Source organism: Coptis chinensis, chromosome 5, assembly GCF_015680905.1.
Source record: "Coptis chinensis isolate HL-2020 chromosome 5, ASM1568090v1, whole genome shotgun sequence".
Taxonomy (NCBI): domain Eukaryota; kingdom Viridiplantae; phylum Streptophyta; class Magnoliopsida; order Ranunculales; family Ranunculaceae; genus Coptis; species Coptis chinensis.
The window spans coordinates 39,991,472-40,009,707 of record NC_141460.1 but is presented as its reverse complement, the minus strand read 5'-3'; the positions used below and the strand labels follow the sequence as shown (position 1 = coordinate 40,009,707).

The window sequence follows — 18,236 nt, the reverse complement described above, 5'->3', positions numbered from 1 at the left end:
AATGGAGTTCTACCTAATCTCGTTTTATTTGAGTGCGATTGCATTGACCATATGCAACAAGGCCTTAAACCACTAGGAATTCCCTAGTGGACGAGTTATAGCCTCGTGAGAGTTTTCCGATGAAGGTACTCACAAACTTCATCTATACTTACAACGACTAAGAAAATAAAACTATTGTTTCCTTATTCATGCTCCAAATTATCTATATCGTCTCACTAGCTATGAACAAGAATAACCAAGTCAAAACCTAAGCTAATATATGCATAATAATCTATCATCTACAATAAACATATACACAATGAGTAGTACTATAAAATGTTTAGCGAGGGTTTGTTTCGAGAACTTCGGAATAAGCGTCCTTAAGTAGGTTCTCACAATAATAGTCAAGAAACAACACTCTGATTTTTCCACTCAAGTTTAGCTACTCCGATTAATGCAGTGGGCACACTTTACCTTACAATCTCAATGACACACGGGAAGCCGAGTCGATCAAACACATCTGCCACTTACTATCATACTAACCTATTCCTAATTGAGCTAGAGGTCTTTATTAGGTGTTACGGGGATTAGGAGATGGTTTAAGAAGGAAGGAAATGGATATTCTAAAGGACAAGTCTGAGATAATAGAGTCTTCATATTATGTAACTAGAGAAAACCTTGTTATTTACTTTTGCTTCTACACTTTGTTTCCATCCTTAGCCATATTTTTTTTTCTTTTTCTTTGGCTTTTGACTCCCTTTTATTCTATTTTTGGAGTTTTTATTTTATTTCTATTTTTTTTTTCTTGGATGGAAACTTATTTTCTTTATTTTCTGAAGCACTAACTAATTTTTGTTTACACAGGTTTTTCTCTTCTTCTTTCTCCATTCATTCTATTCTCGGACTTATTCTAAATTGGGTAGGTTGATTTATTATATATATATATATATATATATATATATATATATATATATATATATATATATTTTTTTTTTATTTTGTTTTTGTTTTGTAACATGGTAAAAAAGGAATTGTGGTTTATGGAAGGGCTAATGAAAGGCTCGATTGGGGCGACTAGCGGAAAATAATTCATAGGTTTGAATTTACGGCTATATCGATCCAAAAAGGGCCTAAATTCTCGCTTAGGATATGGTTTAGTGATCAAGCAAGTGGACGTGTGATTTCTCTATCCAGTTTTACTTCTCCCTTTGTGTCATTTCTCAATTGTTTCACTCATATAAGGCTTTAGGCTATATTCTCACGGGATTTGTAGAATAAGTACTCTAGCCTAGATTTTGAAACTTCTTGCCAAACAATCATAGATACTCATGTAATATATTTATAGATAGATGCAAAGATTATTACCTACATATTAACCTAAGTTTCTAACAATTATTCGATGCAAAAGCTATGTGAGACTTCTAGATTGTTAAGAGCATGGAGAAAGAAACAATACCAATATTCCTAAGTGTATAGCATAACTTATTTATTTATATTTATAAATTTTTGAAATTTTAACTAGAAAACAAATGCATATTATACATATTTATATCCTAGCAGATGTCTTAATTACACGTGTTTCTATGCCCCCCCAAACAAAAAGCATGCTTTGTCCTCAAAGCATTTAAATAAAGAGGGTAGTAAAAATACCATTGAAACGCGTGAAATTCAGGAACATCTGCAAAACAAAGTTAGAACGTACTAATATAGGAAATAAAAACTGACTCAACTCTATACGAGTTCTACCCATTATGGGGTTAAAAGAATGAAATTGCTTGGGACATAAGCCAACACTAACAGAAACTAAAACTTACCTCCACTCCCGCTGTTATTCGTCATCTTCGTCATCCTCCACTTCTATAAAGAAGTGAGGCTCCTTCGAGTCCTGCCATGCTATGATAATTTGCCAGGCCTCACGCCATTTATCATCTATGGTTGCTAATTAACCTATTAAGTGCCAGTTGGTCTGATGGGGTGTAGGGTGCAACCTGGTGAGGTTGTATCCGCCACCCTTGCTACGTCATTGCACGGAAAGATCGAATAATACTATTGGTGGTCGCGACCGTGTCTACCCTAATCCAATCCGAAAAGCGTGTACAAAAAACAGGAAAGAAACATAGCATAATACGTGAAATTAGAGCGGGCATAAGAAGGTACTTATGCCTCATGGTATGGGCTCGTGCTAAACTAGACATCAAAGTTAAGGAAGGTCATAGAACCGGCGTCCGTGGCTAAAGCAAGGAAAAGCGCTGCAAGTGGCGTCATTCACGTAAGAAAAACGCCATTCCCTAAAATGTTTAGCATAATCCAAAACATAACAGTTCCTATGTTCATGGACAGGCTACCAAGGGCAACGTTATAGTCCCCTTGGTCCTCAATACGGAAAATGCCTGCCCCATAAGCCTCGTGCAAAAACTCATAAGTGTAGACATGCATATTATCGACCCAATAGCACCATGGGTCTTGTATCTCAGCGGGCATAGCAAGTCCAAGAACAAATGCTAGCAAGAACCTGGTAATTTCCATTGGTTCATCGTCAATGTTGATGGAGAACACTTGTTCTCCGTCCGGTCTCTCAAAGAAAATGCAGTTATTATAAAAATAAGATGCAAGTGCTGGAGAATAAAGTTCAGCCGGTCTTACCATAAGAGGTTCCCAGCCAACATATGTGATCACCTTGCGAAACCAAGCACCGTAAAAGTGGTGCTTTGGAACAAATCTTCGAAAAGATTGTTCGGTATCAATGTTGGAGATGTCATCTCAAAATTATGCTTTGGAATAGCTGCGAAAGATCCGGATACTACGGCGTGAAAACTGGAAAATTTCTGGTCCACGGAAGAAGTCGGGCCGAAAGCGCCTTAAACTAGGGCGAAGTCGCTCTTTGTATTTTGGAATTCCGATAAGTATAGTATGGTCGCTTGACTTGCGGCGCTCTTAGTATTTTTGAATTCCAGTGTTTTAGCGAAGTCAGCGCTTCTATGGAAGCGGTGGCGCCTTAGTAAAATTTTTGAAGTGTAGTGTAGAGAGCGCTTAGCTACTTTGCTGGCGCTGGCCCGAAGCTGAGTGATTTGCAAAAATGAAGTCGAAGCGGGAATCGCGGGTGTGAAGAAGAGTGAGTGATGGAGTTTAGGTATAGTGTGAGTTGTGAGAATAGTTTGTATCAAGTTTATATAGGTTTAAAGTTGCTAAAAGGATCGGAAAGTTGCCAAAACTAATTACGGCAGCGGTTCGAAATCCTAAAATTTCCAAACTCGAAAAGCGGAAACAACTCATAACACGGATTCTAATTCAAACCCGGTATCTTTTAGGTTGATTTTATGATAGAATGTACCTATTTAATCTAGATTTCATCCTACAATGATACTTGATCATATTTCTGCCTAAACAACCATATTTTCACCTTGACTCCCATGAATTAACTCTAATCTGAGGGTTATACAAAAATAATGCTTGAATTGATAAAACCACCCCAAACAAGTTGGGAAGGTGGGGTCAATATGAAACAACCATGCATAATGAAAATAGGCCCTTATATTAAAATTTCATTCGAATTACCACTACAAAATTCAAATTACGGAAATAAAAGTTACATTACAATAAAAACAACAAAAATAAATAAAACAACAACCACTATCAATCCTCGGACTCTAAACAATTTCGCCACGGTGGAGGAGGGCACTCTCTAGTGGTGGCTCCACGGCTCCGAAGGTCAGAAGAGATCGTCTCCTTCGCCGGGACGCTCATGCCTCGTAAATTTGTGTCCTCGGAAGCAGTAGTGCGATGAGGTGGGAAGCGTGCAAGCATATCCACTCTAAACCGGCGGGCTTCCATCTCAGCCCTCGCCTGCTCCCATCTCTCATCCTCGTGGGTGCGGATCTCGAAGTTGTGATGAATAGTCGCTGTCGTCGAGTCCGGAGGTCTGCAGATAGTGTTTAGTGAACGATGCCCCTATGAAGCATAGCCATGCGTTCTCGCGTCGAACCAACACCTCACGGAAGGCATCTGCATCAAAGCAGGTCACGTCCTCCTCATCCCGGAGGCATCCTCATCCTCCTCTTCATTCTCGGCTCCTCCATCCTTCTTTTCATCATCCTCAGATGATCTTGGTGATTAACACGGGAAGAGGTGCCAAAGACCTTCCGACCCCCTAATCATGACCCCCTAATCATGGCATTAGCAAAACTCCGGATACGTGAAAATCGATTACGCTCCTAGAGTACCCATAAGATGTGGAGGCAGGTCGGACCGATGTCGCTGACCTTGTCCTTCCCTAGGACATCCGACCAATCCATCGGTCAGAAATACCCGGTGGTTGGTCCTGAGGATGCTGGCGAACACAATGGGAGTTTGTATTGTAGCTCCATTGATGACGATGCGCCCATCAATGGCTCTACCCGTCAACCGGGGCTCTGTAAAAGTAGACTCGGATGGATTCTAGGCGGAATGCCTAGAATCTCGACCAACGATCGTGTAGTCAACTCCCTTCTCTTCCTTACCATCACAAAATCCTACTCCCCTCCAACTCCCGGTGTTGTAGAACCGTCGGACCAAGTCTTCGTGGTAGAAGGCTTTGGTCGAAAGTACCGAAGACTATTCCAGTCTCTACTAGCCATTCATCACCGTAAAACGGAGCGAAATGGTCGGCGATGAAACTTTTGCGGTATAATTCGGCGTTGTTGAGCCATTTAGTGTTTGAAATGGAGTGAGGGTTTAAATATGATGTGGTGGTGGTGGTTTGACTTGACCGACTGAAAGAACAGTGGTGGTGGTGGAGTGGTGGCGGCGCAGCACCAAATTTGTGAATTTTTGGTGGTTTTTAGTTATTTAAATCGGTGGGGGTTGTGGTGGTTTGGTTTTAGAGAAGATTTGGGGTTAGGATTTGATTTTTGGCGTGGGTTTATGGTATTTTCTTTTTAATTTTTATTTTTCTAGGTTTGGAGCTTGTTAATGGCGGTGGAAGATGAAAAAACGATGAACTGTTGCTGAAGAAGGTAAAGGAGTGAAGCTACCGGTCGTGGGCTGGTTGGGCCCAAGCCCAAAAATCGAAATTTTGATTTTTTCGATTTTTTCGCGTGAATTTCAAATCAAAATTGCCGCCGTTACGGTCCGATTTTTGCGAATGAGATATGGAAATGATCAGGAGGGAATTTCCTATCCAATGATCCATAAAACACTCTATTCCGACTTCGGATGACATACGAGATAGTGGAAAACGCCTCGAAGTCGCGTGCATGGCGTAAGTTATCTTAAGCGAATGAACTCTAAATTAATAGATTATGTCAATCCGAAAGTGTAATACAATAAAACGGCCTAAGCAACTCTAATGGGACATAAAACATTTATTACGAAACATTTAACACCCCTTTAAACAAATTTTTTACAACGAAGCTTAAAAATTTGTTTTTTAGTAATGGGTCTTTTAAAGTCAGATTCCCGAGACTTCCTAGATTACTATGTTTATTTTTATTTTTTATTTTTTATTTTTATTTTTATTTTATTTTTAGAAGGAAAAACGATAAGCAATAAAGACATAATTCACACCATAGAGAAACATGACTCAAAAATCCGAGAAAAACATGCAAGAGTGGAAAACGTGAACTATGTGAACCGTGGACTTAGGATCCGGTACTTACAGCCACACACTCCATAGGGAGGGCCCGGTTACCTTAATGGTGCACTCACCAATATATTAAAGTGAAAGGAAGTGCACCAAACACAGAAATTGAGTCGTTTATAGTCAGATACTCGAGACTTTATCTAAAACATATGTATGAACATGAAGTTGATCATATATCAACAACCGAAATAGTTGTGGATCATTCCATAAATAAATATCACATAAAACATATCCAAACACAATGAAACACCAATTTTCCCTATGACTCAACCTAGTGAAATGAAAGCGAAGTCGGATTACCCTATTGTGTAACCTATCATGCACCTTATTTTTCATTTTTGAATGAGTGGGTGTTCTAGTAAATAAGTGTGGAAAAGTGAATGGTTGTGGAGAATATAGTAGATATGGATAAGTTCTAGAAAGACAGCTTGTACACAATGAGGATGTGGTTTTAGCACCGAACTCATTCATTGTGTGTGTAGGGACTGTCTCAATTCTGAAAATGAAGGTGTCAAATAGTTTGTCCTTACAAGTATCCGTTTTGCTAGGAGGATTTAAAAAAAATTATGAAGCGGGGAGAAACAAAAGGATCGAGTGCAAACTCGAGGTTCCTTTGAAAGGGTGGAAGGAGGGAATCGAGGTGGATGTTGTGCAAGTTAGTTCTTGATAGGGTGAATTTTCACCTACTCGAAAAAACTCATTGAATTCCCCATCTAGATTGGTCATATCCACATTACTATGGTAGTCCCTACATCTTTGAGAAAGTCATCTATCCCGTCCTCATCAATAACATGTGTATCGACTAGTGTAGGAATGAAAATGTTGGAGTCTAACTTTCCAAAGGAAAGAATTTTGGTAATATGATTATCAGGGAACGTGTTGTTGAAATAATCTCGAGCAAAGCTCGATCATGCTCAACTAACTCCATCCATCCATAGGCGAATCGGGTGCTGTGTCCTTGTTTTAAAAACATTGACTTCAACAGCAAGATGGCCAAAAGACATGGACATTGAACCATCACGGCAATTAATGAGCGCATTGGCAGTTGCCAAGAACGGACGCCCTAAAATAATCGGGACAGAGTCGTTAGCGACTTCTGTATCGAGGACTACAAAATCAGCCGGATAGTAGAAATCCTGAACTTTTACCAGCACATTTTCGACTACACCCTTAGGATACTTAATAGACCGATCAGCTAATTGCAACGTCATTTTAGTGGGTTGCATCTTGTCTAGACCTATTTGTCTATACAAATAAAATGGGAGTAAGTTAACACTAGCCCCCAGGTCTAATAACGCGGTCGTCGTATAGGAATCTCCTAAGGTGCATTGTACAGTAGGACGACCAGGGTCCTTGTACTTAACAATTCCATTATTTTCAGATAAGGTTGGGAATTGTTCTGTTAAAAAGGCGTCTTTTGGTATATTTGTCTTACGCCTAGTAGTACACAATTCCTTAAGAAACTTAGCATGATGTGGTAGCTTTTTAATAGCTTCGAGGAAGGGAAGGTTTATAGTTAGATTCTTGAAAACGTCCCTAATCTCCTCGTAATTTGTATCCCTAGTTAACATGGCTAATTTTTGTGGAAACGGTGGTTTCTGTCTATATTTAGCAATGGTATCACCTGGATGTTTAACCGTGGCTTTCTGTTTCTTAGGTTGTGTTGTGGCGGTACCTCTACCGTGGTAGGCTCTTGAGTTTCTATTTCGTATCTAGTAAAATAGTAGGTGTAGGGTTACTCTTGGTGGGGTAACTATAGGCATAGTTACCTTGTTATCAACCACTCCGTAACGGAGAGTGGTGATGGCATTTATCTCACCTACATTTTCAAATTCATTACTAGTATTATCCGTTACCTCAAAGGCTGTGGTTTGTTGTTTTAGGATTATGTATTGCGTGACTTGGCAACACACCTTTGGTTTTGGGCTTTATCTTGAGCCAACTGTTGGGTTAAATTATTAACGGATTGTAGGCCGCTGTTGGTTAGATTGAGCCATAGTTTGGAAAAGTTTTTGGCTCACTTGTATGAAGGTGTCAAAGGCGATCCGGTTGTGTGGGTGTAGTAGTCGCGGGTGGTGTATTTGGAACTATTTCACGTGAATTATTTATAGGTGGATTCTCGATAATTATTATTGATCGAACGATACCTCTATTAGCATTATAATTATTATAATTACCTTGACCTTGTGCTTGACCTTGTCGAGGTTGCACTTGGTTGTTATAATTATTAAAATTACCCCGACCTCGTCCTTGTCGTAGTGGAGCTTGGTTAAAGCCGTGCGTTGGCCTAACATATTGATTATTGTACCCTCGAGGTGTGACTTGTTGGTTATTTCTCCAACGAAGTTGGGATTTTGTCTCCAAGGGTGTTAGGTTCACTATTAATGGAAGAAGCCTGTTCATAGGCTATAGGACGATGGGAGTCGGGATGCTTTCGGGACTCCAAATGTAAAACTACATGGGTTTGAATTTACATTCATGACGGGGATAGGCTTTTGTTGTACAGAAATGGCCTCTACCTTTTTAGTGAGTGATTCGATTAGAGTTTTAAGCTCGAATCGTGTTTAATTTCAAACATACCCGTGCCTTAACCGTATTAGTAGAACTAGCGGGAGCGGGGATATCATCACTACCCCCAATTATTATTTCGCTTGGTTTGGTCCTCTAAAATTTATAAGCCTCGAGGCTCCTTTACTTAAGAAACTACCCCCATTCATAATGTCAAGGACTTCTTTATGGTGATGTTGAAGTCCTTTGAAAAAGGCAACTAACTAACGTGTCTTTTGCTAGGTTATGGTGTGGACACTCTATAAGCAGATCGGTGAAACGATTCCAAGCCTCTGAAAATGATTCATGAGGATTTTGTCGAAAGAAATGAATCTTGGAAAGCATCTCATCCGTCTTTAGGGGTGGGTAAAAATGTTCCATAAACAACTTGAACAAGTTTAGCCCACGAGTCCACAGAATTAGGCGCTTGGGCAGTTAACCAAGACGCCGCCTTATCAGCTAAGGTGAAAGGGAATACCCTTAATTTAATTTGTTCCGTACCAACCGTAGGATGGTGGAATGTTGTTAAGACTTGTTCAATCCTACGCATGTGCTGATAAGGTTTTTCATGGTCTAAACCATGAAAAACGGGTAACAAATTAAAAATATTTGGAGGGATTCTGAAATCCCTCATTTGGGTCTGCTAGAACGATGCAAGATTTGGGGCTATCGCTCAAGGCTTTGTAGAAGTCCGCGAGAGGAGTCTCTCTTTCTTCCCCCATTATATCAGGTGGTGTGTGTAAAATAGTAGCTAGAGGTGTAGTGTGTGGTATACTAGATAGATTTGTTTGTTGGTGTTGTTGTGTATTTACGTTAGGTGTTTTGTTCTACCAGACCTTAATCTCATGCAAGACTAAGTCGAGCTTAACTAAACATGCAACACTCCAAACAATTCGATATACTAGTATAAAACCTCTAACGAGGGAGATCGAGGTTTGGAAGAAAGGAATACCTGATTCGTCCTTGCTTCGCTTTATGAATAGCGTCTTGTTTACGCTTGTTCGGTGTATATAGCAAGTTAGAACACTGAAAAATATGAAAGAGCAAAGTTGAATTAAAACCGCCGAAATCGAAAAATTTAAACATTCTGCAGATAGATAGAAGCGCTCAGGTAGGTATTTTCAATTTACAGTGTTTTTAGGTGGTCGCGCTCCACATGGGGCGGCGGTCGCTCGTCCAAGAAACATAGGGCTGGTCGCAGGAGAGGAGGCTGCTTCGGTGTAAATTTTGCTCGAATTTTTCAACTCTAAAATGGGGACCGGTACGGTATGATTCAAACAAAGGGTGGGTGGGTGAAATGGGACTTTAAAACAGTACTAACACTATGAAAACAATATGAAAGTGAACTAAGATGGCGTATGCCATTTGATAAAAGTAAAATGAATAGTCTACCTACCGAAATGAGCGATGAATTCACAACGTAAGTAAACTTAAACTATTTTCGGTGTCTATTATCAAAGCTTCTACTCGTCGCGAATTGAACTAAGTGGAGTAGGAAGTTCGTTCCACTCCTAGTACCCTAGCATGGATTGTTTCCTAAGTCTAAGAAATCAGTCTTAAATCTAATGAGAGCTTTACGAAATGTTATGCTAACAAGACGCGTTAATTTAAATAACAAGATATAATATAAACTAAAGTTAATCTACGAAGCTACGGAAATACGATTGTTTGACTCTAGATAATGAAATAGAGGGGAATTAAATCCACCTCGAATCCAACTTAATAACCTAGTATAGATTGTCGTATCTCGATTCTTACGTTTTAACGGCAAGAATTTCGAGTCTAATCCCTAGTGTTCATGGCATTCCTACCGGATACTAACTAGCATGTGAGGTCGCCCACCCATTCTCATGGCTTAAACACGACCTTCTAGAGTGGAATAGATTCTACTACCAAATTCTATACTAACCACTAAGTTTTCATCAAGGCTTCATCAACCCCTCTAATGGAGGTTTAGCCTTGAGTCATCAAACTAACATTTCCCATTGAATCTAAACTAAACATAATGTAAGAAATTGAGATTTACTTAATTAACAATAATGAATCTAATTTAATGGCTGGAATGGAATAATAACAAGAATTTAATTTAGATCTAGAATGGAAATGACGAAATTCGAAATTGACAACTAACTATTTTATTAATCTAATCAATCAAGAACAATCATTCAAAGGTTTAATCTAATACATGATTTGAAACTAATTAAATAAAACAATTAAATCTAGATCTAGAAGCTATTTTAATGGCTACTTTCTATTCTAAGCTATCTACCTAACCTAACTGCTCTGACTCCATTAACACTGAGTCAAGCTTTTGTTTTTATACATCCAGATCCAAAAATCGTGCATGGGCTTGGAGCCATGTTTTGGGCCAGAGAATCAGGCCCAAAACCCAATTCTTTCAAATCAAAAGCCTCTTCAGCTGCAGTTGGCTTCCATAGACTTTTCGTCCACTTCTGCTCCTCTGATTGGGTCATGGCTTAGACCATTGCAAAGCGCTTTCGAGCCGGTCGTTTTGACATAAGGTAGGCCTCAATCGAGGTCCGAGTCCAAAGATATGGCATTCGAAGTTCTCACGACTTTTGCTCCTTTATCTCGCTAAAGTGGCACATTTACGCATTATAATGGACTTTGAAGCCCGAAATGCATAAAACACGTAATCAGTATTAACTCTTACTTATTATTCACATAATTGGTCTAACAAGATGATTATTAAGGGTTAAACTACAGTTTTGGGCTCTTATCAAGATTTCATGACCACACACTCCATGGGAGGGGCCGATTACCTTAATGGTGCACTCACCAATATATGGAAATGAAAGGAAATGCACCAAACACAAAAGTTGAGTCGTTTATAGTCGATACTCGAGACTTTATCTAAACATATGTATGAACATGCAGTTTATCATATATCAACAACCGAAATAGTTGTGGATCATTTCATAAATAAATATCACAGAAAACATATCCAAACACAATCAAGCACCAAGATTTCCTATGACTCAACCTAGGGAAATGAAAGCGAAGTCGGATAACCCTATTACGTAACCTATCATGCACCTTATTTTTCATTTTTGAATGAGTGGGTGTTCTAGTAAATAAGTGTGGAAAAGTGAATGGTTGTGGAGAATATGGTGGATATGGATAAGTTGTAGAAAAGACGACAGATCCAATGAGGATGTGGTTTTAGCACAAAACTCATTCATCGTGTGTGTAGGGACTCTCAAGTCTGAAAATGAAGGTGTCAAATGGTTTGTCCTTCCAAGTATTTGTTTACTAGGTGAATTTAAAAAATTATGAAGACGGAAGAAACAAATGGGATCGAAAGTGCAAACTCGAGATTCCTTTGAAAGGGTGGAAGGAGGGAATCAAGGTGGATGTTGTGCAAAGTAGTTCTTGATAGGGTGAATCATCACCTGCTCTAAGAAACTCATCGAATTCCTCATCTAGATTAGTCATATCCACGTTACTATGATAGTCCTCTATATCTTTGAGAAAATCATCTATCTCCTCCTCATCCGTAATATGTGTATCGACTAGTGTAGGAATGGAAATGTTGGAGTCTGATCTTCCAAAGAAAAGAAATTTGGGCATATGATTATCAGGGAACGTGTTGTTGAAATAATCTCGAACAAAGCTCTCGATCATGCTAACCTCTCCATCCATAGATGAATCGGGTAACCGCGTGTCTTTGTTTTAAAACATTGACTTCAACAAACAAGATGGCCAAAAGACATGGACATTGAACCATCGCGGCAATTAATGAGCGCATTGGTAGTTGCCAGAAAAGGACGCCCTAAGATTATCGGGACAGAGTCGTTAACGACTTCTGTATCGAGGATGACAAAATCAGCCGGATAGTAAAAATCCTGAATTTTTACCAGAACATTTTCGACGACACCCTTAGGATACTTAATAGACCGATCAGCTAATTGCAACGTCATTTTAGTAGGTTGCATCTCGTCTAGACCTATTTGTCTATACAAATAAAACGGAAGTAAGTTGACACTAACCCCCAAGTCTAATAACGCGGTCGTCGTATAAGAATCTCCTAAGGTGCATTGTACAGTAGGACGACTAGGGTCCTTGTACTTAAACAATTCCATTATGTTCAGATAGAGTTGGGAATTGTTCTGTTAAAAAGGCGTCTTTTGGTATATTGGTTTTACACCTAGTAGTACACAATTCCTTAAGAAACTTAGCATGGTGTGGTAGCTTTTTAATAGCTTCGAGGAAAGGAAGGTTTATAGTTAGATTCTTGAAACGTCCCTAATTTCCTCATAATTTGTATCCCTAGTTAACATGGCTAATTTTTGTGGAAACGGCGGTTTCTATTTATATTTAGCAATGGTATCACCTGGATGTTTAACCGTGGCTTCCTGTTTCTTAGGTTGTGTTGTAACTGGTACCTCTACAGTGGTAGGCTCTTCCGTTTCTATTTCGGTATCTAGTAAAATAGCAGGTGTAGGGGCTACTGGTGGGGTAACTATAGGCATAGTTACTTTGTTATTAACCACTTTGCCAGAATGGAGAGTGGTGATGGCCTTTAGCTCACCTACATTTTCATATTCATTACTAGTATTATCGGTTACCTCAAAGGCTGTATTTGTTGTTTTAGGATTAGGTATTGCGTGACCTGGAAACACACCTTTGGGTTGGGCTTTATCTTGAGCCAACTGTTGGGTTAAATTATTAACGGATTATAGAAGCTGTTGGTTAGATTGAGCCATGGTTTGGAAAAGTTTTTGGCTCATTTGTATGAAGGTGTCAAGACGATCCGGTTGTGTGGGTGTAGTAGTCACGGGTGGTGTGACTGGAACTATTTCACGTGAATTATTTATGGGTGGATTTTGATAGTTATTATTTACCGGAACGATACCTCTATTAGCATTATAATTATTATAACTACCTTGACTTTGTGCTTGACCTTGTTGAGGTTGCACTTGGTTGTTATAATTATTAAAATTCCATTGACCTTGTCCTTGTCGTAGTGGGGCTTGGTTAAAGCTGTGCGTAGGCCTAACATATTGATTATTGTACCCTTGAGGTGTGACGTTTTGGTTATTTCTCCAACCGAAGTTGGGATTTTGTCTCCAAGGGGCGTTAGGTTCACTATTAATGGAACAAGCCTGTTCATAGGCTATAGGACAGTGGGAGTCGGGATGCTCAGGGCTCCAACAGAAACTACATGGATTTGAATTTACATTCATGACGGGGATAGGATTTTGTTGAACCGAAATGGCCTCTACCTTTTTAGTGAGTGATTCGATTAAAGTTTTTAGCTCAGGATCGTGTTTAATTTCAAACATACCGGCGACCTTAACTGTATTAGAAGAACTAGCGGAGCGGTGGATATCGTCACTACCCCCCCAGTTGTTATTTCGCTTAGTTTGGTCTTCTAAAAATTTATAAGCCTCCGAAGCTCCTTTGCTTAAGAAACTACCCCCATTCATTATGTCAAGGACTTCTTTATGGTGGTGTAGAAGTCCTTTGAAAAAGGCACGAACTAACGTGTCTTTCGCTAAGTTATGATGTGGGCACTCTATAAGGAGATCGGTGAAACGATTCCAAGCCTCTGAAAATGATTCATGAGGATTTTGTCGAAAGAAATGAATCTTGGAAAGCATCTCATCCGTCTTTAGGGGTGGGTAAAAATGTTCCATAAACAATTTGAACAAGTTTAGCCCACGAGTCCTGAGAATTAGGCCTTGGGCAGTTAACCAAGACGCCGCCTTATTGGCTAAGGTGAAAGGGAATACCCTTAATTTAATTTGTTCCGTACCAACCGTAGGATGGTGGAATATTGTTAGGACTTGTTCAATCCTACACATGTGCTGATAAGGTTTTTCATGGTCTAATCCATAAAAAACGGGTAACAAATTAAAAATATTTGGGGGGATTCAGAAATCCCCCACTGGGTCTGCTAGAATGATGCAAGATTTGGGGCTATCGCTCAAGGCTTTGTAGAAGTCAGAGAGAGGAGTCTCTTCTTCGTCGGGCATTGTGTCAGGTGATGTGTGTGAAATAGTAGCTAGAGGTGTAGTGGGTGGTATACTAGATAGACTTGTTTGTTGACGTTGTTGTGTAATTACGTTACGTGTTTTGTTCGGCCGGACCTTAATCTCATACAAGGCTAAAACCAAACTTAGCTAAACACATCAACACTCCAAACAATTCGATATACTAGTATAAAACTCTAACGAGGAGATCGCGAGGTGTGGAAGAAAGGAATACTTGATTGGCCCTTGCTTCGCTTTATGAATAGCGTCTTGTTTGGCGTGTTAGTGTATATAACAGGTTAGAACACTGAAAAATATGAAAAATCAAAGTTGAATCAAAACCGCTCGAAATCCGGAAAAATTAACAAAGCGTATGATGCGCCAGATAGAGGCGTGGTCGCGCTTCGGGTAATTTTCAAATTACAGCATTTTTAGGGCGGGTCGCGCTCTTGCTCCAGGCTATAGGGCGCAGGTGCGCTCTACTAGGGCGCGGTCGCGCTTAGTGTAATTTTTCCCGGAATTTTCCAACGTTGAATCGGATAACCATAGTATGAATCAAACACGGGTGGGTGGGTGAAATGGAACTTTAAGAAAAGTACTAACACTACGAAAACAATGCGAAAGTGAAACTAAAGATGGCGGTATGCATTTGATAACACATAAAATTAATAGTTTACCTACGAAATGAACGATAAAACTCAAAACGTAAGTAAACTAAAACTATCTTGTACTCATATATGTTTATCAAAGATTTCTACTCTCAATCCTATGAGATATAGTGGAGTAGAGTGATTCGTTCCACTCAGTCCTTACGCATCTTTGTGGCGGCGTGTAAGTACTCTAACTCTAAGGTCTAATGAGAGATTTATGAAAAGGCTACTAGACTACGATGCAACTACCCACGAGATGCACTAGTCAACTATTAGGACAACTAAGGGAATGATACATTGATTCTATGATAAGGAATTAGAGGGGGATTGATTCCACCTTAACTTCGACTTAATCCTATTAATCGGCGAATTTAATAGTAATCGAATTGAAGCGCCGCGAGAACAATTTGGTTCTTCCTAATCCCTAATTACACATGACATTCCTACCAATTCATAACTAGCATGTGAGCGATTAAACCCATTCTCATGGTGAACTAATCGTTTCTAGAGTGGAAAGGAAATTACGGCGATTCTACGATATTCGAATCAAGCTTTCATCAAGGCTTCTCAACCCCTCTAATGGAGGTTTAGCCGAGAATCATTACATAATCATTTCTGATTACATTTAAACTAAACATGATATAAAGAATTGAAATTTACTTAATTAAACAATAATAAAATCTAATTTAATGACTAAAATGAAATAAGGACAGGAATTGAAATTAGATCTAGAAATGGAAATGACAAAAATCGAAATTGATAAAAATACTACTTTATTGATCTAATCAAAATGAAGAACAAGATTCAAAGGTTTAATCTAATACAATAATTGAAATGGAACTAAACTTAATTATTCTACATGAAAAACTAGATCTAGAATTCATTAATGGAGGCTACTAATCTAATCTATTTCTAGGTCTAACTATCTACCAAGAAATCTACCATTGACAAAGAGCTAAGCTTTTGTTTTTATACTTTTAGATCCAAAAATCGTGCATGGGCTTGGAGCCATGTTTTGGGCCAGAGAATCAGGCCCAAAACCCAATTCTTTCAGTCCAAAAAGGCCTCTTCAGCTGCAGTTGGCTTCAACAGACTTTCTATCCACTTTTGCTCCTCTGATTGGGTCAAGGCTTAGACCATTGGAAATCTCTTTCCGAGCCGGTCGTTTTGACATAAGGTAGGCCCCATTCCGAGGTCTGAGTCCAAAGATATGGCCTTCGGAAGTTCTGCTGGCTTTGTGTGTTGATTCTGCCCGCGTCGACTTTTCAGGTTTTGACTAGGCTTTAGAAAGACTTTGTCTTCTTGAATCTTGGCCTTTAATCACGGAACTCCTTAGTAACCGACCTTTGCTTCTTTATCTTGCTAAAGTGGCACATTTCTGCACATAATGGACTTTGAAACTTGAAATGCATAAAAACACGTAATCAGTGTTAACTCTTAATTATTACTCACATAATTGGTCTAAAAGTATGTCTGTTACAGGGTTAAAACTACAGTTTTGGGCTCTTATCATCCACACAGAAGGTTTGATGTGTAATGCCATGGTCATCTAAAAAACACTTGAATATTGCGGAGGTATAGTCTTTGGCATTATTAGTTCGAAAAACATGCATGTGTGTAGAATACCGATTAGTAATCTCAGCATAGAATTTTTGAAATACAGAGAATACTTGAGAATGATTTTCCATAATATATACCCAACAAACACGAGAGAAATCATCAATAAATGTAATAAAGTACTTGGCTCCAAAAAGGCCAGTGGTTCTACAAGGACCCCAGACATCTGAATGAGATAACTGAAAAGGAGCACTAGAACACTTATTTAACCTATTTTTGTAAGTAGCACAACGATGTTTAGCTAACTCACAAACCTCACAACTTAAATACTGAATACTAGAAGAAATACTGGGAACTAAACTTCGCAAACTAGCTAGAGGAAGATGACCAAGACGTCTATGCCACTAATAAGGAGAGACTGAGACTGTTAAAGCCTGCTTATGGTGAAAGTGCCCATAACCATCATGAAAGTAATAGATGCCCCCGTGCTCATACCCCCCACCAACTAGTGTCTTTGTCTGTAGATCCTGAAACACAACATGAGTGGAAGAAGACATGACATTACAGTGAAGAGATTGAATGAGACGATGAACATACAATAGATTAAAGGGGAAATTTTGAATAAGCAAGACAGAGACAAGTGATATATTACGAGTTAACTAAATCGTACCCCGACCAAGAATACTAACCTTAGCCCCATTTGTTAATGTGACATATGATGGTGTGTGAGTATACTCAAGATTAGAAAATAACTGGGGATTACCTATCATATGATCAGAAGCTCCTGAGTCAGTGACCCAAGAGTTGTTACCACTTGTATGAAGACATGTTTTACCTAAATCGGCTAAGGTTGCAGTGGATTGGTTGGATGAACTCGATGAATTGATTGGAATAGCTTGTATCCACTTCATCAGGGCTGCAAGGTCTTCTTGAACTTGTTGAAAATCATCACTTTTTGATCAACTACTATGGCATTGTTGGCTTTGTGCAAAGGTGGGCGTGTTGTTATATCCCAACAAAAATCAGAACTATGATTTATGCGCCCACAATGCTCACAAGGATCAAAACTGCCAATACCACGACCAGAGGAGGGGTTGTTATTGCTGCTTGGAGGGATCAATAAAGCCGCACTGTCATTGTGCCTTGGAGGAGGTGCAATAATACGAGAAAGACAAGAGTAGGCTTCAGACAGAGTAGGGAGCTTAGAGCATCTTTAGCAGTGATATCAACCTAGCATCCAAGAATTTGGTATTTTTTCAACTTCAGGAGAACTACATGTTGATGAAAACACCAAAAAAACACCAAACCAAACACCAAATCGACCAATATTTGGTTCCAGGTTTGGTGCTGTATCAAATCACTCACGCGGTTTTGCCAAAACCGCGTGGGCTTGGGCTGCTAAATGGGCTTCTATGGCGCGGTTTTGGCAAAACCGCATGGGCTTGGGCTTCAATGGGCGCGGTTTTGCAAAAACCGCGTCGCTTTTTCAAAAAATTAGAACCGTGGTGCATAGAACTTGAAAAATTATGAGTTGTGCATAGAAGTTAAGAAATTAACAATTGTGCAATTGAAGAAATTAAGAATTGTAATTCAAAATAAAAAAAGTAAAGAAATTAAAACCTATGATTATGATTATGCAAATAAAAATCTATGATTATGATATAATCATATAATATCCAAAATAATAAAAACCTATCATATTACATCAAATTTATTTAGCTATCTTCTTCGCCCTTACCACTCGATCCCTCTCCTCTCTCTATTTGGACGTTCGAAGCTTTGCTCCTCTAAGTTCCTAATCCGAGATCGATGATCTTCTCTGCGCAAGACGGAGGTTAACTACTTCGACTGAAGTTTCCTCATATCCCCGATGTTCTTTGCATGTACACT

General features: G+C 39.2%; 1 pseudogene; it reads left to right on the top strand.

Annotated features, from left to right (window-relative positions):
- Positions 1–13,663: 13,663 nt before the first annotated feature.
- LOC147497497 (small nucleolar RNA R71) lies at positions 13,664–13,757 on the top strand (annotated as a pseudogene).
- The last annotated feature ends 4,479 nt before the right edge of the window (positions 13,758–18,236 follow it).